This window comes from Gobio gobio, assembly GCF_949357685.1.
Source record: "Gobio gobio genome assembly, chromosome: 13".
In the NCBI taxonomy this organism is placed as follows: Eukaryota; Metazoa; Chordata; class Actinopteri; order Cypriniformes; family Gobionidae; genus Gobio; species Gobio gobio.
Window position 1 is genome coordinate 7,396,503 of NC_137106.1, and position 20,304 is coordinate 7,416,806.

General features: G+C 38.3%; 1 protein-coding gene and 1 long non-coding RNA gene across 6 annotated transcripts in view; one reads left to right on the forward strand and one right to left on the reverse strand.

The window, feature by feature from the left end:
* daam2 (dishevelled associated activator of morphogenesis 2) overlaps positions 1-20,304 on the forward strand; it is a 143,450-nt gene that overhangs the window by 25,427 nt on the left and 97,719 nt on the right. For 2 of the 5 annotated variants that reach the window (XM_079832458.1, XM_079832460.1), the window contains exon 1: positions 167-460. The exons of 1 other annotated variant lie outside the window; for it this stretch is intronic. The gene's annotated coding sequence lies outside the window, so the exon portion shown is untranslated. Of the gene's footprint in view, positions 1-166; positions 461-20,304 lie in introns of those variants that run through there. 2 more of the 5 variants (XM_079832456.1, XM_079832459.1) reach the window with 1 other exon arrangement.
* On the reverse strand, positions 16,254-16,924 carry LOC307135799. Its single transcript, XR_013817716.1, has 4 exons — positions 16,886-16,924; positions 16,688-16,782; positions 16,476-16,598; positions 16,254-16,392 (listed from the first exon to the last, which is right to left on the reverse strand). It is a non-coding gene; the product is annotated as an uncharacterized lncRNA (long non-coding RNA).

Genomic DNA, 20,304 nt, shown 5'->3' on the forward strand with positions numbered 1-20,304 from the left:
ACAGCCTGGGGTGGGAATGTGAAGATCGGCAAGACTCATTCCTTCTCACTTCATCTCTTCTCATGCTGGTTTACAGATATACACATGCATGCTGTCATGTGCTAAACCAGGATTCCAGAGAAGAGGAAAGGGAGGGGAGTGAGTGAGTGAGAGAGAGAGAGAGAGAGAGAGAGAGAGAGAGAGAGAGAGAAGAGAGCGATGTGAGAGAGGGAGGGAGCAATGTCAACAGCTTTGATTCCAGCACAGTCAGCTGAAATCCAGGCTCTGGCACAGACGCTCTCTGCTTGCTCTGGGTTGGAAGTATCATTTTAAAGCGCAGATTCAACAACGGTTTCAAATAAAAGCAAAGGAGAGTCTGTGCGGACTTGGATGCACAGATTTAAAGGGCACTAGAAAACATTCTGGCTTACAGTGAGTTGGGCAAGGATGGTATATCTGAAAGGGTTGGTCTCTGAAGTGGGTGAGTACTTGCATCCTTCCATTCTGGTTCATTTTCTGACTAAAGACCTTTTTACAAGAACAAATACTCATCTTTAGTGCATCAAAGGCATTTTAAATGAAGAAGCAGGGCTGTTTAAATGGCTGTCTGTCAAAAAAGAAAGTGGGTGGCTGTTTTCATGCCTGTGACAGCACCTTCCACATTTGATCCGGGAAAGGAAGCATGTTGAGAAATGAAGGATGAGAATTGACGTGTATGATCATCGATCATAGAGCAACATAAAACCTGTTGTTGGGACGTGCTGTCATCCACTGGTTTCTGACTTTGGGAGAATCTCCCAAGTTTCTGGTTTCTGTTGAAGTGTCTCTGAACAGTGTGTGTGTGTTCCCTTGTGATCGTGTTTGGTCAGTAGTAAATTTTTGAGACGGTAAAGACAGTTGAGCACTCTCATCAGGAAAAGGCTATAACAAGCCTGGTTGCACTTTATTTTACAGTATAAGCACTTTCAATGTACTTGCAGTGTACTTACCCACAAAAGTAAGGAGTAGTTTAAGGTAACTACATGGTTTAAGTTAAGGTTTAGGGGTAGATTCAGCATCAGTACCTAGTTAGTGTCATTACTACAGTAAGTATAGTATGCGAAACAGGACTGCAAAATAAAGTGCACTTAATTGATTTGAAGGTAATGATATATGCTTGTAGAAGCAGTCTCTCACAGAGATGCTCCTACTGCTCTCAACCATCAGTCAATCTGTTGTTCTTCACCATGCAAACGGCCTTTCCCGGCACAGCATGTTAACGATTCACATGAGCGAACTGTGAATGTACATAAGGTCATTAAAGGTGTTGTGAACTGCATTTTCTTTTTGTCTCGTTTCTCCTTAGGTTCACTTATAATGTTAAAAGGATTTTTAAATCAAAACTGTCATCATTTAGAAATGATAGGTCACTTTAACCCCCTAAATTAAACATTCAATGTCTCCTTTAAGACTTCAATATAAACGTTGACTGGTATGTTTGTGTAACAACCTTACAAGACAAAAATGACTGCTTATTACTGCTCTCAACTGCATCGAACTCTGATGGTGCAAAATAAATTACAGTCAGTTGATGCCTATTTGAGAGCATGAGGACCTGTCATTTAGTGGTGAGCGATCAGACCACGATAACAACGTATATCTCAATATAGTTATAGAAATATTACAGAAATTGAATAATCAAATGTGAAAATATAACACTACATAGTCGTCACTGTATGATACATTGATCCTTATTAAAGCTAAAGAATTATTCAGTCAAGAGCAATGAGTTTTTCTCGTTTTCTTTTGTTGTTTGATTAACATTAATGCAGCAGCAGTTATATTAGGCTACTGTCACTTTAAGGCCTAATACACGTATCCAACATACTGATACACATTTGATTTTCTCTCAGCGGATTACATTCACTTAAAGGGATAGTTTACCCAAAAATTTAAATAACCTCATGATTTACTCCATCCATTATCAAAGTAATCCACACGGCTCCGAGGGGTTAATAATGACCTTCTGAAGGGAACCGATGGGTTTTTGTAAGAAAAATATCCATATTTAACAGGTTATTCGCTTCCGGCGGACTGCCTTCCGTATTCAACTTATGAACATAGCGTAAGCTTTATGAACTGCGCGAGGCATTACACTTTCTTTGGGAGTTGAATACGGAAGGTGGTCCGCCTGAAGCTTTTACTTTATAACGTGTTAAATATGGATATTTTTCTTACACAAACCCATCGATTCACTTCAGAAGGCCTTTATTAACCCCCCTGGAGCCGTATGGAGTACGTTTATGATGGATGGATGCACCTTTTTTTGGGTCTTCAAATTTGGGGCTCTCATTCACTGCCATTATAAAGTTTGGAAGAGCCAGGACATTTTTTTCAAATATAACTCTGATTGTATTCATCTGAAAGAAGATTGTCATATACACCTAGGATGACTTGAGGGTGAGTATATCATGGGATCATTTATGGGGTGAACTATCCCTTTAAGGACATACCGACTGTGTTTATGTGAATACTCGCCAATGTGGGCATTTCCACTTTATTCTGAGTGTATTTGACCAGTTCTCTTTTGCGCTTATTGTAGTGAACAATGTTGGTGTCGCAAATCATTGTATTTGTGCTTTTGTATTCGTACATCGGCTTTCTGCCACTTCGGGCGCACTACTTGTGCCATCGATGGGATTTGGACTAAATAAGAAAAGTTTGATGTCTACAGGATGCTCAGGAATTTGACTGTGTGATCGGGTTTCTCTCACAGCCCCAGTGACACATGGGAAATGCCCTGTACAGTCTAATGGAATGTTAAACATCTAACAGCTAACCAGTGACTCTGGGTATAAATAGTGTCCAGTTTAGATCAGCCAATGACCTTTTTGTGGGAGTCTTAGCGATGGCTGCTTGAGAAGAAGTGTCTCAGTAGTACAACATGCTTGAGAGTGTCCTGAATTCCACCTCATGTCCGTATTCTGTAAACAGCTGTACTGTTTCTGGCAGGCTGACTTTATAAACAGCTTGTTTATTGCAAGGCGTTTAAGGACAGATACCTCCGGGAAACCTGGAGCGTGTAACGCTAAAGATCTGGAAAAGTGTTCTGGATGGTATTGGAGGTGTCGAGGGAATGTTTAAGTGTTAAAGTTAGTTTACACCACTTCACTTCTGAATGTATTTTTAACATGTACAGTGTTTCTCACAGGTTAGAAACCAATTTGTGGTGGTGGGCGGGGGCTTGTGATTGGCACAAATATCGATCTTTCAATCTTGAGTCAGTATCAGTTCATATGTAAATAGCCTACTTTACATATAAGGAAAATAAGTTTGTCTTTTTAGCACTATTTTAAACTTTTCTTGGGTTAAATTATATTTGCGTGCATTCATTAATATTCACTTGTGTGTGCTTATATAAGTATCATTAAACACATTCGGATGTAAGTTATTAGCTTTTTAAAATGTCACATTTAAAGAAATCTAGTGTTTGATCATGTCTAAATATTTATTCAAATGCAAAACCTAAAAATAAGTAAGAAGTTATGATCTGCAATACTTCTTTGAGCAACCAGACTAGATACATGTATATTTATTAAAGAGCCATGCAAGCACCTAGTGGGTAAACCATGGCTTTACAAATGAAAATGATGATTTTTCCAGCCCAAAATGACTCTAATTTGGAATTCTCTATTTTAACCTTAATTACTACACTAATTGTAATATAAATAATACAACATATTTTAAGTGGTCAATAATGGACCATAATTATTGCACAGATAGTAGGCCTATTTAGTACCAAAAGATATCCTCAAAATATTCAATAAATATTATTAAACTAAAATAGTTAAGGTGTGGTCACATTTGACCACCAATGAGTGAGTGTGACCAATTAGTAAGCAATGAGGGCTAAATACAAGAAAAACATTAACATGTTTCATTAATGTTAACAATGTTGTATCTCCATCAATAATAAAATGATCCTGTAAATATGGTTGACTTAATAAAAAAATGCTGCAAATACCTGTATAGTTAAAACTGTTGTGTATCCGCTTAAGCCATTCAAATGCATTGATAGAGCGCTGGTTTGTTTAGAAGCTCCATGAACCACGTGACCGTGCGCCGGCGGGAGATGAGAGCATGTCGCAACTCTGTTTTTCAACGCCTCTGGCTTTAACTGTTATGCCACATTAGCCCCAAAACGCTATTTATTGTTTTAATTTCGTATTCAATTTTAAAAGCTTAGACTTTCATATCAAAAGCAGGTTTGGCGTGAGATTTAAATGTGTGGCGACCGGTGTTGATTCTGTGGCACACCGCCACAAATTAGTCAATGTGTGGGAAGCACTGATGTAAAAATGCTTGGAATATAATAGTCTCTTTCAAACAAGAGTATGTTTTGAATTAATTACACAGCTCAAAATATTAGGAATTTCTGTATTTCAGCATGGCAGACCAACCAGGTAAAGAAAAGTGTGTACCAAGCTTATTGGGACTTAAGTTAAGGCCCATTTATTTATATAGCGCCAGAGGCCAGTTTCAAAGAAACTGTTGTATATCAGCACAGCAGACATCTTTGTTCTGTTATTGAGGTCTGTTTTCGAATCCATGATCTGGGTTTGTTTGGTTATGCCTGTTTTGCTTAGAAGCTTCTGTTGAGTGAAGTTTGATGCGAGTTTGCATATATTGTCTTGTGTTTCTATCACGCATCATATGTTGGGCATTACAGAAACCCCATTAGAAAAAAGACATGGTGTGCAATACTTAATGCTCCGGATGGAGCTGAAGTACAGTTTATGGTAATGGAGGTTTGTTTCCGAAATACGCGTTCTACGCTGTAGACCAATCACAACAGACTGGGCCATTTGACCAATCACAGCAGAGTAGGCTCGAGGAAAGGAGGGATTTAGAGAGTCTGATTCATCCATTGTTTGAGAATCATTGAACATTGTGGTGATGTGCAATGCATATTATGAGAAAATGAACGTGTTTTTTTGACCTTTGATGCATGTAAACCTGTTGTTGGAGACTCCAAAACTAAATTGGGAAATTTTAAAATAGCATTATAGAGGCACTTTAAGAAACTAAAAAGAATTTTAAATATAAAGCAATATGCCCTGTTGAAATACACGAGATGTAAACTGCAACAGTAACATGTTGATTCAATTCAGTTCAAATTAGGGTTGGGCGTTGCCTCCTAAATTGGCAGTTGACGATGTTTACAGTAAAACATTGTGATAGACGATGATATCGTCGTTTTTTTTTATAAATACAAATAAATAATTTACTATATCTGTATGTTACTATCTCTTTACATAAATAGGCTACTATTTTCTACCTAAAAACGACATAATTTCGTTATTTTACTAACCCAAATAATGACTCATCCGCGCTATGTTGTGAGGGAAAAAAGTAGCTTCCTTCAACTTAAGAAGAGTTGTGCACCTTTTATTTTAATATCTCTTTACATAAATACTATTTTCTACTTCAAAACTATAATTTAGTTACTAACCCAGTGTTTTGTATGTTAATGATGTTTTACGTGAATAATACCGAGTGAAGCACAAAGCTTTGTTTACAAAGGAAATAAATTTGCAGCCATGAATGGATTCATGCCGAATGAGAGAGGCTGAGCCCAATTTAAGATTTGTCAGCTTTTTTATTCTGTTTTGCGATTTCCGTGAATTTTAACAATAGGCCAGTTAGTCCATTTTATCCCACATGGACATACATCTCGTTTCTTTTCTCAAATCTTCACTCGCGTCGCACCCATTTTCGCAGGGAATTATAAACGTTTCTTCCTTTCGTTTGTTTATAATTAAGTCTATTATACACATTCACGTCCTTTACTATGGGAAAGTAGAAAAACACTGTAGGACGAATAGGCTACCTTTTTACTTAATTTTATTTAACACAGTTTCTGCGTGTTATTAGACTTGGTAAGGCGCGTCAAGTTTATTTGAATAGCGCATTTCACACACACAGGCTATTTTACTTTCGTTTTCTCTGCCAGTGAATAATCAAACATAGCTTAAATGTCTTGACCCTGTGGAAGATAAAATTCGCTCTTCAGAACTTTTTTCAACAAGTGTTGCTTTGCAACATCAGGAGAACACATGAAGACGAAGATATTTGAGAAGGTGTCTATCCAGCTCGTGTTTCATCTCGCACAGAGCGGTATATGACGCATCTTTGAGGGGAAATGAAACAATTTTTTAAAACAAATATTTAATTTTCTTATATTCTTTAGGTTACCATTATTTACTGATAATTGTTTAAATGTTTTACAGGCTGTAGTGTGTTGTTCCACTGACGGAAGTGCTGAAATAAACACGCATGCTTATGAAATGGATGTTTGAACCTTGTTTATTATTTCAAAATGTAGGCTATATCTGGCATAGACTACAGTATTTAAAATAGAATATATGCATTAGTTATATTCTAAATTTAATTTACAGAGCAACCACTGCAAAGTTTTTAGTTTAACTATAGAAGAGGATTCAGTGTGCGTCACACTCACAACAAGACTCGCAATGGGGGGCGTGGCATCACGATGGTGACGCTCCATCATCCATCGGCACAACCCTAGTTCAGACTAATTATAAAATGAATTCTTAAGGCAGAAGATAATGGTGTCTCTGTCCAGATCATTTCAGGTCAAGTTTTTGTTCTCATCTGATATTGTCAGTACAGTCAGATCGATAATAATATTGTTTTTCTATTAAGCCCCCAAAAAGCAAGTCAATGCTGACAGTGGCATCATGGAACCACAACTCCATCAGGGGACAGTAGTGGGAAAACAAGAACCTTGGGAGAAACCCAGGGGGGCCATTTCTCTTCTGGCCTTAAGCAAATTCCTTCATGCATTGTGTGTTTCTTTGTAAACACTGGATTACTCTGCAAGTCTGTGTTAAAAATGGAGACCACCGTGTTTGACACGTTACTCCTTCAGACAGTGAAGCTTGGATGAATTTTCTTCTTGAATGTAAATCCATCACATCCTTGACCTCTGATTTCTTTAATGCTCTCTGAAGTCTTCGTTAAAGGAGAGAAACATGACAGCTGCATTGTAAACTGCACTGTCAAACTGACGTATCGCAATTTGTAGCCTTCTGTTTAAATCGTAAGACTTCTAGTTAAAGTGAATGAGTTCACAGTGACCAGAAGCAGATGTGGACATGGTTTGAATTTATGAGGGAGAATGAATGAAACTGGGTTTATCTACATTCTTTGCGGATACACGCTTTCTAGTAGTTTAGCAGAGTTGCTGAAACGTTCAGAAAGGCACATTCAGAAGCTCGATTAGCAAATGGCCGGTTGTTTGTTGGGTTGTCATCTGCAAGAGAACAAAAGTGCCAGAAGGGTGGATGTAAATGTAGATAGTTCTGTCCAGTTGACAGAGTAACTGTTCACGTAATAACTGAAAAATTGTCAAATTAATCAATACCATATTGAGTCAAGGCCTTGTGAGTCCGGAAATCTGTGTTGATCATCAGCCCTAAAAAAATCTTTAAATTTAATTATGATGTCTATTTTACCCAATAATTGTGTTTTTATGCTTAATACAATATCGGATAACAACATGATTAATGTTACTCTCAGTCAGGAGACGAGTCCGACCCATTTCAATTCAATAACAATGATGTCAAGTTGTTTGGATGTAAATGAATGTAGTCGGGAGCTTTGAGATGTTGCAGTGATTTCTTTAGCTGCCAGCATATTGAATACAGAATCTGCATCTAAAGCCCTATTCGGACGTTAATTGTTTCTCACGTGGAAGTCCGTAAAAAATACATTTGCAGGCCACCTCAGTGATAACTCGTTGTGCTTTGTTCACGGTGGAGGAGCGAGTTTTGTGATCCTGTGCACCTGGGAATGCTGCTCATGTGGTCAATAACATGATTGTATGCTGTAAATAAAATGTCATATTGTCATATTAATGGTATAATAAGTATAAATGCATATTTAATTGAATAGGAAAATAATATCCTAATTATTATTTAGTTATTTAAATCGGTTCGAAAATAGGACTATTTATAGACGCACATTATAGTTAAAATATTTTTCTGTCTTGTATTTTATCTCAAAATAAATGGTCATTTTATTCCACATAGAAATGAGCGGAAATAAGTGAATACAGCCTCTTATTTACATAATGCTGTGGTTATTTTAACATATATAGGCCTAATTGCTGCCGTAATAACGGCCCATTTCAAATGTTTACGTGCTTTTCTTCTTTTTATTTTTTGAGCGGTGATGAAATATATTGCTCTTGTAAATACTTGCCAGCAATTCAGTAGTAAAAGTCTAGATCTTTAAAAAGCATCCAAATTACAGCGAAGCACAACTGTACGGTGCTCTGCTGTAGTCAAAAAGGATATAAACAGTGAATTTTGAAGTAGTATATTGTTTTTCCAAAATCTCGCCATACATGGCCCCGGTCATCCTCTCCTTAATACAGTGCAGTCGCCCTGTCCCATCTGCAGAAAAACACCCCCAAAGCATGATGCTACCACCCCCATGCCTCACAGTAGGGATGGTGTTCTTGGGATGGTACTCATCATCATTCTTCTTCCTCCAAACACGTTCTATTTTGAAAAGTTCTATTTTGGTCTCATCTGACCACATGACTTTCTCCCATGACTCCTCTGGATCATCCAAATGGTCATTGGCAAACTAAAGACGGGCCTGGACATGTGCTGGTTTAAGCAGGGGGACCTTCTGTGCCATGCATGATTTCAAACCATGATGTCTTAGTGTATTACCAACAGTAACCTTGGAAACGGTGGTCCCAGCTCTTTTCAGGTCATTGACCAGCTCCTCCTGTGTAGTTCTGGGCTGATTTCTCACCTTTCTTAGGATCATTGAGACCCCACGAGGTGAGATCTTGCATGGAGCCCCAGTCCAAGGGAGATTGACAGTCATGTTTAGCTTCTTCCATTTTCTAATGATTGGTCCAACAGTGGACCTTTTTTCACCAAGCTGCTTGGCAATTTCCCCGTAGCCCTTTCCAGCCTTGTGGAGGTGTACAATTCTGTCTCTAGTGTCTTTGGACAGCTCTTTGGTCTTGGCCATGTTAGTAGTTGGATTCTTACTGATTGTATGCGGTAGACAGGTGTCTTTATGCAGCTAACGACCTCAAACAGGTGCATCTAATTTAGGATAATAAATGGAGTGGAGGTGGACATTTTAAAGGAAGACTAACAGGTCTTTGAGGGTCAGAATTCTAGCTGATAGACAGGTGTTCAAATACTTAGTTGCAGCTGTATCATACAAATAAATAGTTAAAAAAACCATACTTTTTTTTTAGATTATGTCTCTCACAGTGGACATGCACCACAGTGGTGTTCAAATACTTATTTTCCTCACTGTATACACACTTTTCATTTGTAAATATAAAATAAAATAATAATCGCATTTTAAATTGCAATTGCAATTTTAACCAGAATAATCGCAATTAGATATTTTCCCCAAATTGTGCAGCCCTAATTGACACACAGTGATTAATACAGCATATAGGTGGCAAAATATATGAATTTACAATTACAAAAATATGAAATAATGGATAAATTAAATTATAATTTTGTTATACAACATTTTAGCGACCATTCACAAAGCATTCTCTTCTCCGTCTATGCTACATTCATTCATTTATTTCATAGCTAGTCATAACTAGCAAGAAGGAAACCGTTTTGGCTATGTGTAACAGCTTGGCTCAGGTTTTTACTGAGACATTTTTAATTGCTCCTTCCCCAAAGGATGTAGTCTTTCTCTTATCTCACGAGAGGAGAGAGGGGAAGTGATTTGGAGAGAATAGAGGAGAGATAGGACGGGTTGGGTTTGCCCATCATCTCTGTTGCACGTAGGCATTTAAAGGTCCTCCTTCATAGATGTGATGTACTTTGCCTTGATAACTCAGATCATGCCACTGGTCAAAGACCTTTCTGTATTCCTGTAACTCAAACAGTAAGTTGTGCTGCTGTATACCTTCAGTGCGGTATAAGTCACTTTGTATAAAAGCATCTGCCAAATGCATGTATGTTTATCCTCCCCAGTCCCCTTGTTTTTCATTGGCTTGAAATATGGTCATCTATCAGTTTAGAATATAATCTACATAACTGTGTGTAGTTTTAGTACTGCGGTTTTGTGCATGTGTTATACTAAAATATCTCTTGTGTATGCATGGCAGGCATGTGATTTATGTGAGTCAAAGCAGATGAGACAAATCAACCGATGTTTGCATGCAGTCAGCCAGCAGTTTAGCCTTGTTATTTATGCAATGCCCTCTGTCCTTCCATATTCAAATCCCCTCTGCACGCACACATGTACACACATGCCAAAAGACACACACAATTGACACACAACAGCAGTCAATGACCTGAATGCTATATTGACCATTGCATTGTCCCGTTATGGTCCCATTGTCCGAGATACAAAGCAAACTATGAAGCAGCAAAGAAAACATATTGGTCACATTCTTAATAAATGTTGCCCCAATTATAACACTGTGTAGCTTTCTCGATATCTGGTGTGATGTATTTGACATTTTAAGAGAGATTTCACATGGTGACACGGTTAAAAAATCATGGCCATGCCATCTTGAAGCATTCACTTCAATGGAAATCAATGCATTATATCAAACTCATTAAAACAATCATGTTTTGAAGTGAGCTGCAATACCATTTAAGGTATAAAGAGACATCTTAATTAAAACGATGTAGAGAAAATTTGCACATCAAAAACCATCTCTTGTAGTGTGTCCAAATACAGAATCTCTCCAAACAGAATTGCTTTCTGTTTGAAAGTTAACAGACTTTAACCAAAACAGCAGAGAAAGCTTAAGTTTTTATTTCAGTTGAAGTGTCAATGTTGAAAGATGTTAAACACATGAGTGCAGTGAAGGGACTGTACTTGCTATGATAAACGGATACTATGTTTGACAGCAGAGGAAGTATTAAGTCATATCTTAGAAGGGTAGAAAAAAGATTGGTTTAAAAGATATGGAGGAGAAGACAAATACTAGGGATCACTTAAAAAAAAAAGGAAAATACAGTGCAGTGCAAATCTGTTTTATAGGCTACATCAAATTATACATAATATGCAATATACATAATAAACATTATAATTGTATGCTTGGGTCATGGCTTTTAAAGGGTTAGTTCACCCAAAAATGGAAATTCTGTCATTAATTACTTCCCCTCATGTCGTTGGACACCCGTAAGACCTCTGTTCATCTTCGGAACACAATGAAGATATTTTAGTTGAAATCTGATGGCTCTGAAAGGCCTCCATTGGCACAATGCACGGTTCACTCTCAAGACCCTTAAAAGGTACTAAAGACGTCGTTACAAAGTCCATCTCACTACAGTGGTTCTAAAATAACTTTATGAATCGGCGAGAATAGTTTGTGTGCGCAAAAAACCCCTAAATAACGACTTGTATAGTGATGACGATTTCAAAACACGGCATCATGAAGCTTCGAAGCGTTATGAATCAGTGAGTCGAATCAGCAGTTTGGATCGCCAAATTTCAACAGTTTGGTGGTTTGACATCATCCGAATCATGATTCGACTCACTGATCCGAAGATGAACGGAGGTCTTACGGGTGTCCAACGACATGAGGGTAAGTAATTAATGACAGAATTTTCATTTTTGGGTGAACTAACCCTTTAATGGTGAGGCTTTTGTTTTTGATGCACTGATGCACTCACAGAAACAAATTATACAAGAGCACTGCAAAATGCATTGACATGTGTAATCATCAGTTTCCATTGAAGTAATGCTAAAGTGAACTGGGTCCATCGAGTCATGAGAGGACCAGAGATGATCTTGATTGTGAGATTCTGGGGAAGTTTGATATAGTCTTTAGACCATCCTCCACATTGGCTGACATAAGAATGCATAATCGCAGTCAATAACACTCATGCTGAAGGGCAAAATCAATACACACAGTACATTCACACAGTGCCTAATGCATGTAAAGTAGTGCAGTGTCCTTTATTTGTAAGTGCACATTACATTAAAATATGCTGTATAAATAATAAGCAAAGTTAACCTTTTAAGTTAAAGAAAAGTTCAGTGCAGTGAACATCACACAGCTGTTTTTAAACGTAAAAGTTTAGTAATTAATTTAGTTATCATCAGTTCAGTTTCAGTTACTGAATTTAGCTGTAGCCGAGTAGGTTATGTCCTGATGCTACCGTACTGTATTGCTTTACTCAAAAGTAAGCAAAGTGCATACTTTTAATGTGAAGTATATGAATTGGCCCAGTTGTCTTGTTTGTGCTTAATTAAAAACTGTTCCTCATTTCTTACTCCCATAACGCAAAACATTTATTACATTTGGTCTTTGTATGTTGTTGCTCTATTTTTTTCTCAGACACTGGGAACGAGTGGCTATACTGGCTTTGGAGATCAGATAGGGGCCCTTGTGAAAGGACAACCTCCGATATTACTTGTAAAAACAGGGAGAGAGAGAGAGATAGAAGGAAAATGAAAGGATTCAATTTGGCCACTGTGACAGAGGCGGTTTGGAATGCCAGAGATTCCTTGGAGTTCCCTTGGGTTTATTGTGAGAACATTATGGAATGAATTCTGGGGGAACGTGTGGGGAGAGAAGTTTATTTGCATTACATAAGGCCCAGGCTCTGTCTTCTAGAGAGAACAAACAGTTATGAGGAGGAGAAATGTGAAGAGAGTGAGGCTTCTGCATGTGGATGTAACAGCAGCAGAAGGACATTGTGCAAAACTTATCACCACAAAGCTGTTTTTGGTACATTGCTATGTGGTCGCTGGAGTGTATTCTGGTTGGTTGTTTAATGGTCCTAGTCAAAAGATCCTTCATCCATGTCTCTATTATATTTTTGTCCCTTAATTATGGCTGAGGTCGTCTATGTATGCCTCCCTGGTTCCCTGAATAGGGAATTAGATGTTTCCTTCCATAGGGTCACTCAGTGCTGTGTCTTACCCAATGTAACATCTTTTGGTTTTGTAGCCATGAGCCCTTTTCTGCGGGATGCCACCAAAACAAATAATGCCAGATCTGATTTACACCACTGGATCGTGTGGTCGACGTAAATCAGGCGAAATCCTGTTCAGTCTCTCATCCTCCTATGACTTAAAAGTAGATGCGAAAAGGCCACAACTTGAGAGAGGAAGACCCTTAGGGACATACTCTATAGGTCACAAAAAGACTTTTACTAAACCAGGAGCGAAATCCATACAGGATGCACTCACCGACAAGGCCTGCAAATTACAAATAGATTTTAGGGATGTTAAGGCCATCAATCAACTTTAGAGTCAGAAATCTCTAGGGGGCTTCAACGACATAAATGGAGGCCCTGTGAAGCCTTCCAGGACCACAGATACATCCCAGGAAGGTACACAAATGGGACAAAGTTCTCATCCATCTTGTCCCTCAGATAAAACGGAAGACGAGTGAATGTCTCTCCAAAGAAACACCCTATGTGTTCACTTTAGGTCGCCAGGCCGTACCCGTTCTCACAGAGAAACGTTCTTGTAGGAGCTCCAGCACTGGTTCAAATTGCGATTTACTCCTGCATCAGGACACAAACAGATTCAACTGGAGAACGTACAACTGAGAGACCACTAAAGTGCACTAAAGAACCCGTTCACAGGTCAAACCCAAAGTTTCCTCATACTCAGACAGCGATGCCATACTTCTCCCTGATCCTGAGATAACAGATCAGCTCTGATCAGGCACCACATGAGGCACGAACACATCCCCCTAAAGGGGTCATGACACAAGGAATCAAATTTTCTTTGATCTTTTGACATATAAGAGGTCATTATACTACGGAGCAATGATATTACGCAGCCCTTGAAAATAATCCACAGCACTCTTTCTGTGTAAGCACGTTGTCACTTTGGTTATTTCGACGGAAGTTAGCCTATTTTCAGGTGCTGTGTAGGGATGTGACGGTGAGGAAATTTTCCCACTGGTTAATCGACTTGTGACAACACCGGTAATACCGGTATCACCGGCGGGGGCTTGTAAATCACTAATTCTATCTAACCGAAAGTAACATACACGACCGCAACTGAAAACTGAACTGAAAACGCACCAGTGCGCGCGCACACCGTGAATGACAGCTCGTCTGTAAATGCGCGCTCTGTGAGGCCATGAATGAAGTTCATCCATAATTGCGCGCTCTGTGAGGCCATGGGTGCGTCTCAACAGTTCCCTAGTAGTCAGGGCACTGATCAGGCATTGATCGGTCTATGTGTGAGACGCACGCCATGAATGAATGACAATTCGTGCGCGAACCCTTGTTTATACTCGACACGTCCGCACCATGGTCAGAACGAACGAGCGTGAGGGTGCGCGGCAAAAATTACGTCATCTCAGAGTGTCGGACTCGGAGACGGAGTCACAGACGAAAGGAAACAATGCGCGCTCTGTGCGGCCGTGCACATTTTTATATTCGGTTTTGAATTAGCACCAATTCGGTTGCGGGTTGCTTGAATTGTGGGTTCATTAGCCTATTATTTTATTTGAAAAACACAACAACAAAACAAATGACAAACTCCCTTAAATAGGCGCTTTTACGTTTCGCTTTGAAACCAAATCTTCCGCGATCATCTCAGTCAGCTCCTCACTCTATGATGAATGAAATCTGATGAATGACTCCTGCCGAGACTCACGGTCGGGTCATACTTTATTAAGCAGACACGTTCAGTTTTAATTTGTATTGTCTGTTCTCTAACTGAACGAAATTATTTTATTAGGATAAAAAAAAAAAAACGACGGTGGGCGGTGCCACGGTGGGCAAGTGATGTAAGCGGTGTTGAGTCTGAACACCGGTAACACCGGCAACACCGACTATCGTAGCAAGCCTAGTGCTGTGTAATATCATTGCGCTCATGGGATGGCTCAAAGTTCCTTGATTATTACGCAGGAATGATAGTATAGTTCCTAGCCATATCGGGCCTAGAAAATCTAAACTTTTTTTCTGTCGGTCTTAGTACACGATGTAACTATGCACATCACAACATGTGAATAGGAAAATGTTGGCGTTATTTTGTCACTTATTGAGCAGTCGGCTAACTGGAGCCGTTTAACTCCAGTCTTTGTGCTAAGCTAGGCTAGCGGTGGGTGCATCAGACAGAGTCACGCACGGAGATGAGAATGGTATGTGTGGACTTATCTAACTCTGGGGGATACGGTGAATAAGATAAAGTCCCAAAAAGTCAGCGTGTTCCTTTAATATTACTACATGTTTTGTCTCTTTGAAATGCACATTTCATAGTAGCTTGAGTTAGGATGCAGATGTAAAATTATGTTCATTATCATTAACAAAAACCGTAACATCTGTAAAAATTGTAACAACCTCATTTTTTGATATGGTAAAATGTAAATACTCTGACTGTTTGAGTATTATTAAAATTAACCATTGGTCTTCCATAGTAGCAACCACAGTTCAAGGCATCTCACTACTATGGTAAAATTTAACTATATGGTTTCTATGGTATTTGTATGAAAAAGTATACATTTAGCATAATATATATGTATTTAGTAATATAGTGCACAGCATAAACGAGTACACCCCCTCTGAAACATAACAAAACAGGCAATTACTCTTTACTAAGAAGACATGTTCTTTAGAGATATACACTGCATGAAAAGTGGGATTTTCGACCCCGTAAACGCCTGTATACTCCTGGAAATCTCCCTAATTTTCGGCAGTTTTCGACAATTTAGAGGCAGCGAACGTCGCGTTTGTCTGTGCCACAAATTGTCGTAAACGAACCATGACGTAGGTGGAGAGCCCCCCGCTGAGAGACCGCGCGGAGGTGCGACGCCTCTAATTTGCATATGAATAGCAGCGAAACCAGAGAGTCAACGGCCAGACTTGAATTTACTCACTCACTATTGGCTGAAGCCACTACATTTAAAAAAGAAAAATCCCTCGTGATTGGTTGGCAGATCACTGCAAACCAATCATTATTGGTCCCCCTGGCTCATTATAAATGTAAACCCCAATAATAATAATACATATATAATTTATGTTGTAATAATTTGTTTCATATTAATGTTATTGTGCTATGATGTATTCATACCATCAAGGAATATATGGGAAAATTATACGGACCGTGCCGTTTATTCAAACAAGGGGCTTCATTTATAAGCATACAGCTGTTCATTCAAGAGAAAGGGCTTCATTTATAAAACACAGCGGTTTACTTAAAGAAAGAGCTTTATTGTTAAACACACAACTATGTACAGTGCAGCAGTAATGTCTCGTAATGTAATGTAAAGTTCGGCGAGCTCCAGGCTGCGAGAGCGCGGTGGCCGCACAATCCATCCAGACACCCCGTCAACAAAGCCGTCTTCCTCGTCAAACATGAGTTCAATGGTCGCGGACTTCCAAACGTCCACCTCATCCTCATCCAGCACTCTCTCGCTTCCAGCAACTGTAATACAATCCATAAAGACAATAAGCAACCTGAAAAATACTCACATTGACAAAAAACGGATCTAATATAATAAATCTTACCCTTTTTCTTCTTGATCGACTCCGAGCTAAACTTCGCAGTTTCCGCCTGCTATGTAACGTTAAGTTCAGGTTGTTTGTATCTGAAGCTCCAGCGTGTCGATTCATAATACGTCTTACAGGCAGCTGGAAAACAATTACATGAGACTGGTATTAATAAAAACAGTCACGTTAAAATTAAACAAGGAATGAGAAACACATTAGAATTTACTTACACACAATGTCGTCATGATCAGCGGTTAAATCTGGACTCGCGGAAATCGCTCCAAGCAGATAAGAGCTCACGGCTTCGTTATGAGGCGAGGATAGTCTGTGTAAACAAAATGTGCAGTTTTAAGCTCGGATCTATTAACGCATCCATTTCCTTATACAGCTGAATAAAAGCATATTCTTTAAATCGTAACGTTACATACCCATGCTCTGGTTCATAGCGACTGCAGTTTGCCTCAGAGTTGTGAAGACGAAGACAGCCTCCTGAAAATGAGTCCAAAAAGTTCGTCGCGTCCATGCAGAGATTGAGTTGAAGACGGTGTCCTGTCATTGTTGATCACGAAAAAGGAAAGCAGCAAAAAACATAAAAAAAAGTTTAAAGCTCGTCTTCTACGCGTCATGGCCATGACCTCGACCTCGCACCTCATTGGACTAGGGCTATAATAAGGAACGCGCCCGGGGCCAAATCTCTTTATACGAAACGCGTGACTTATAATCGTTTCAACCTTCAACACGCCCTGTTTTCCGCTTCAACGCAGCAATTTTTTACGTGTGTCTTCTGTATGTGTAGACCCATGGTGTAGACACGCACATTCTGGTCGTGTAACAGGCATACACGCACAGTCGACGCACAGTTTTAACATGTTAAGAAGACACATTTGAACGTGTTTCTTAACGCGCACATTCTGTACATGTCGAAGTGTAATATTTTTTTTTAAAGCAGACTTACCTTTAGATGTAGCTTAGGCTACATACAGATTAATATAAGATATTAATTAATTGCTTAACTGACTACTGTGCTAGAGTAAAGTAGCCTAATGTTACAATGTATATTAAGTAAATGCTTAATATTATACAATTATTATAATTTATCTATATGGGTTATTGTTTGTTTTTTAAAGTTAGGCTATATATAATTTCTAAAAGTATAGGCTAATTTACACAGCACATATTTATAACTGAAAACACACACAACTTTATTCACTTTCACATAATAATGTTTTTGTAATTTGGTGTTTAGTTTGTTGTATAGTTTGTTTATACTGTTCTGTCTCTGTTTTGTTTCCAGGAACATCTGATGAGTGCTATAATAAAATGACTTCATTATATTTAAAATATGTTTTGATATTCATTTTATTTATATTATTAATATTTTATTTACCCATAAACGTGTCTTTAGGAAGCCATAAGTTATAGAGACAAGAATAACTTTTGCCATTTAAATGCCACATTCATTTACTGAGGACCCATACAGCCAATGATCATGTGTGAAAACACATACATAAATTGATCACTTAGAAATCAAAACTAAGGTTTGAGAAAGAAAGAATATGCATACAACAAAATATATTGTTTCATAGCAGCTTCAGTAACAAGTTCAAAACAAATTCTGCTGTAAACCGGCTCTAACAAGCCAATATAGTGTCAATATTCAGCTCAAGTGACTTCAGTGTTGATTCAGTTCAGTTGATTTCAGTTCAACTGTAAATTCCTCAGTTGTGCATTGTGTGTAGTTAGATATATGCAAAAACAACATTTTTGGAAATAGTTAAAATAGTTTTGCACAAAGTGTTGCTTTTGCAAGAGATGTCTGATGTTTTGTGTGTAGAGTTACAAGAAATGGAGCCATATTTTCAGAAATTGTGTGTAAGCAATTAGATAAAACTGTAAATGAATCCAGTTTATTTTAGTTCAGGACTCATAGTCCAGGTGTTAGTAATCTGTGCTTAATCTTTGTTCCAGGCAACAATTTTTTAACTCACGATTAACTAGATTAAGGCCTACTCTTGGCATAATTTAAACCCTGTCCAGGAAACCACCTCTTGAAAATCTGCATTGATAATTCATAAAATGTGGTGTGAGCTCAATTTAAATGACAATTACAGAAAAACACAATCTGACTTAACTATAAACAAACAAACTTGTACTTTTCACATTTATGATTAATAGCCATTTAAAAAATCATTCACAGTGCAGGGTGGACAAATTAATGTTGGTATGTAAACTGTATGCTTTACTTGATTTATTTGTGTGCTTTGGTTCATTGTCTTGTTGCATCACATAACCTCTCTAAAGGTTGAAGACATGAACTGCTGTCCTGTATTTTTTTATTTTTTTTTACATAACATTGGTTATTGCTAATGACATACAGAGTAATTAATCTACACTGTGAGCCCGGACAAGTTGAATCTACTTAAAAAATTGGAGCAAACTGGTTGCCCTAAAAATTTAGTAATGTGAACTAAAACGAGTACATTTAACTTAAATTTAAGTTAACATTTTAACTTAAACTTTAAACTTGTTTTAGTCAAAAAAATTCAGAACCTAGATAAAACTCCCCCTGCTGCTACTCTGATTTGCATTTGTGTAGCTCACAGCATCTTCATTTACATGATAAAGCCTCCCCTAGAATTAAGGGGAGGGGGGGTCATGGGGGGACAACTGCCAAGCAAGGCCCACGTCAATTTCAGACAATTTACGGCAGTTTTCGGTGTTGCCTGCAAATTGCCGTGCACAGTCGTAAACCTGAAGTTTCACGGCAATCTACAGTGTCACATACTGACGAAAATCCCACTTTTCATGCAGTGATAATGTTCCAGGAAGTCTGCTTGACCAATTACCAAAGAAGCATGTTAAAGTTTTTCAGGAAAATAAGATTTTCTTATCAAAGTGATAAAATGTTGTGTTGCAAAACCCTCCTGAAAGTTACTAAATAAAACTAAATATTTTTTTCTGGTGTAAGTTTAAGGCAATTTTTGATCAACAGGTAAGTATGTTGAACCAAAACATTTAAAGAGAAGTAATTTCTTGACTATTAAAAGTGTTATATAGTCCACTGAATCATGCTCAGACTTAATGCTGACAACAATTGAACCACTTGGGAGAGAACTGTCAGGACAAGAGGTATAAGAGGTTTGCAAAATCATTGTTTTAGGTGTGAAAATATAGCAAAAGTAACAAAAGACTTGTGACAAGGCCACTAAAATAAGTAAATATGTAAGCTTTCATTTAGTGATGAGTGTTTGTGTTTTTTGCTAGGCAAAGAGTTAGAGATATTCCAAGTGAGTGTCACAGAGTCAGCAAAAGCTATGAACAGAGTGAGTGTTTATCTCACAGAGTAAGATGCTGTCTGCAGAAGTGACAGGCATGGTTGTTGTCTACACTGGAACTACCTACTGTAGCCAAAGCACAAAGTCAATTAGCCTTTTCCAAGGACCATATTTACAAAATATAGACTTCTGGGAATCCATACTCTGCTCTCATGAGACTAAGTCAATCATTTTGGGTCTAACAGCATCTAGAATGTTCTGGTGTTGCTAGAGGAGGTGTGTGCAGTGAAAGTGCCTGGTTTCCCACAGTGAAGTTCAGTGATAGTAAAGCCCTTGTATAGGGATGTATGAGTGCTGAAGGTGTGAGAGAATTGTGCTTTATCAATGCTATCATGAATTCACACACCACTGTGTGATGTAATACAAAAACTTGAAACAGAAGATGCTAACCTCTCCTCGTTCCCTACATTGTTGAGTAATTTTTCAAAATGACAATGACGATATGCATTCTCCCAAGGTGAAAACCCTTCTGTGGACATGTATTTAACCCAGTCTTAACACTCTGAAGCACC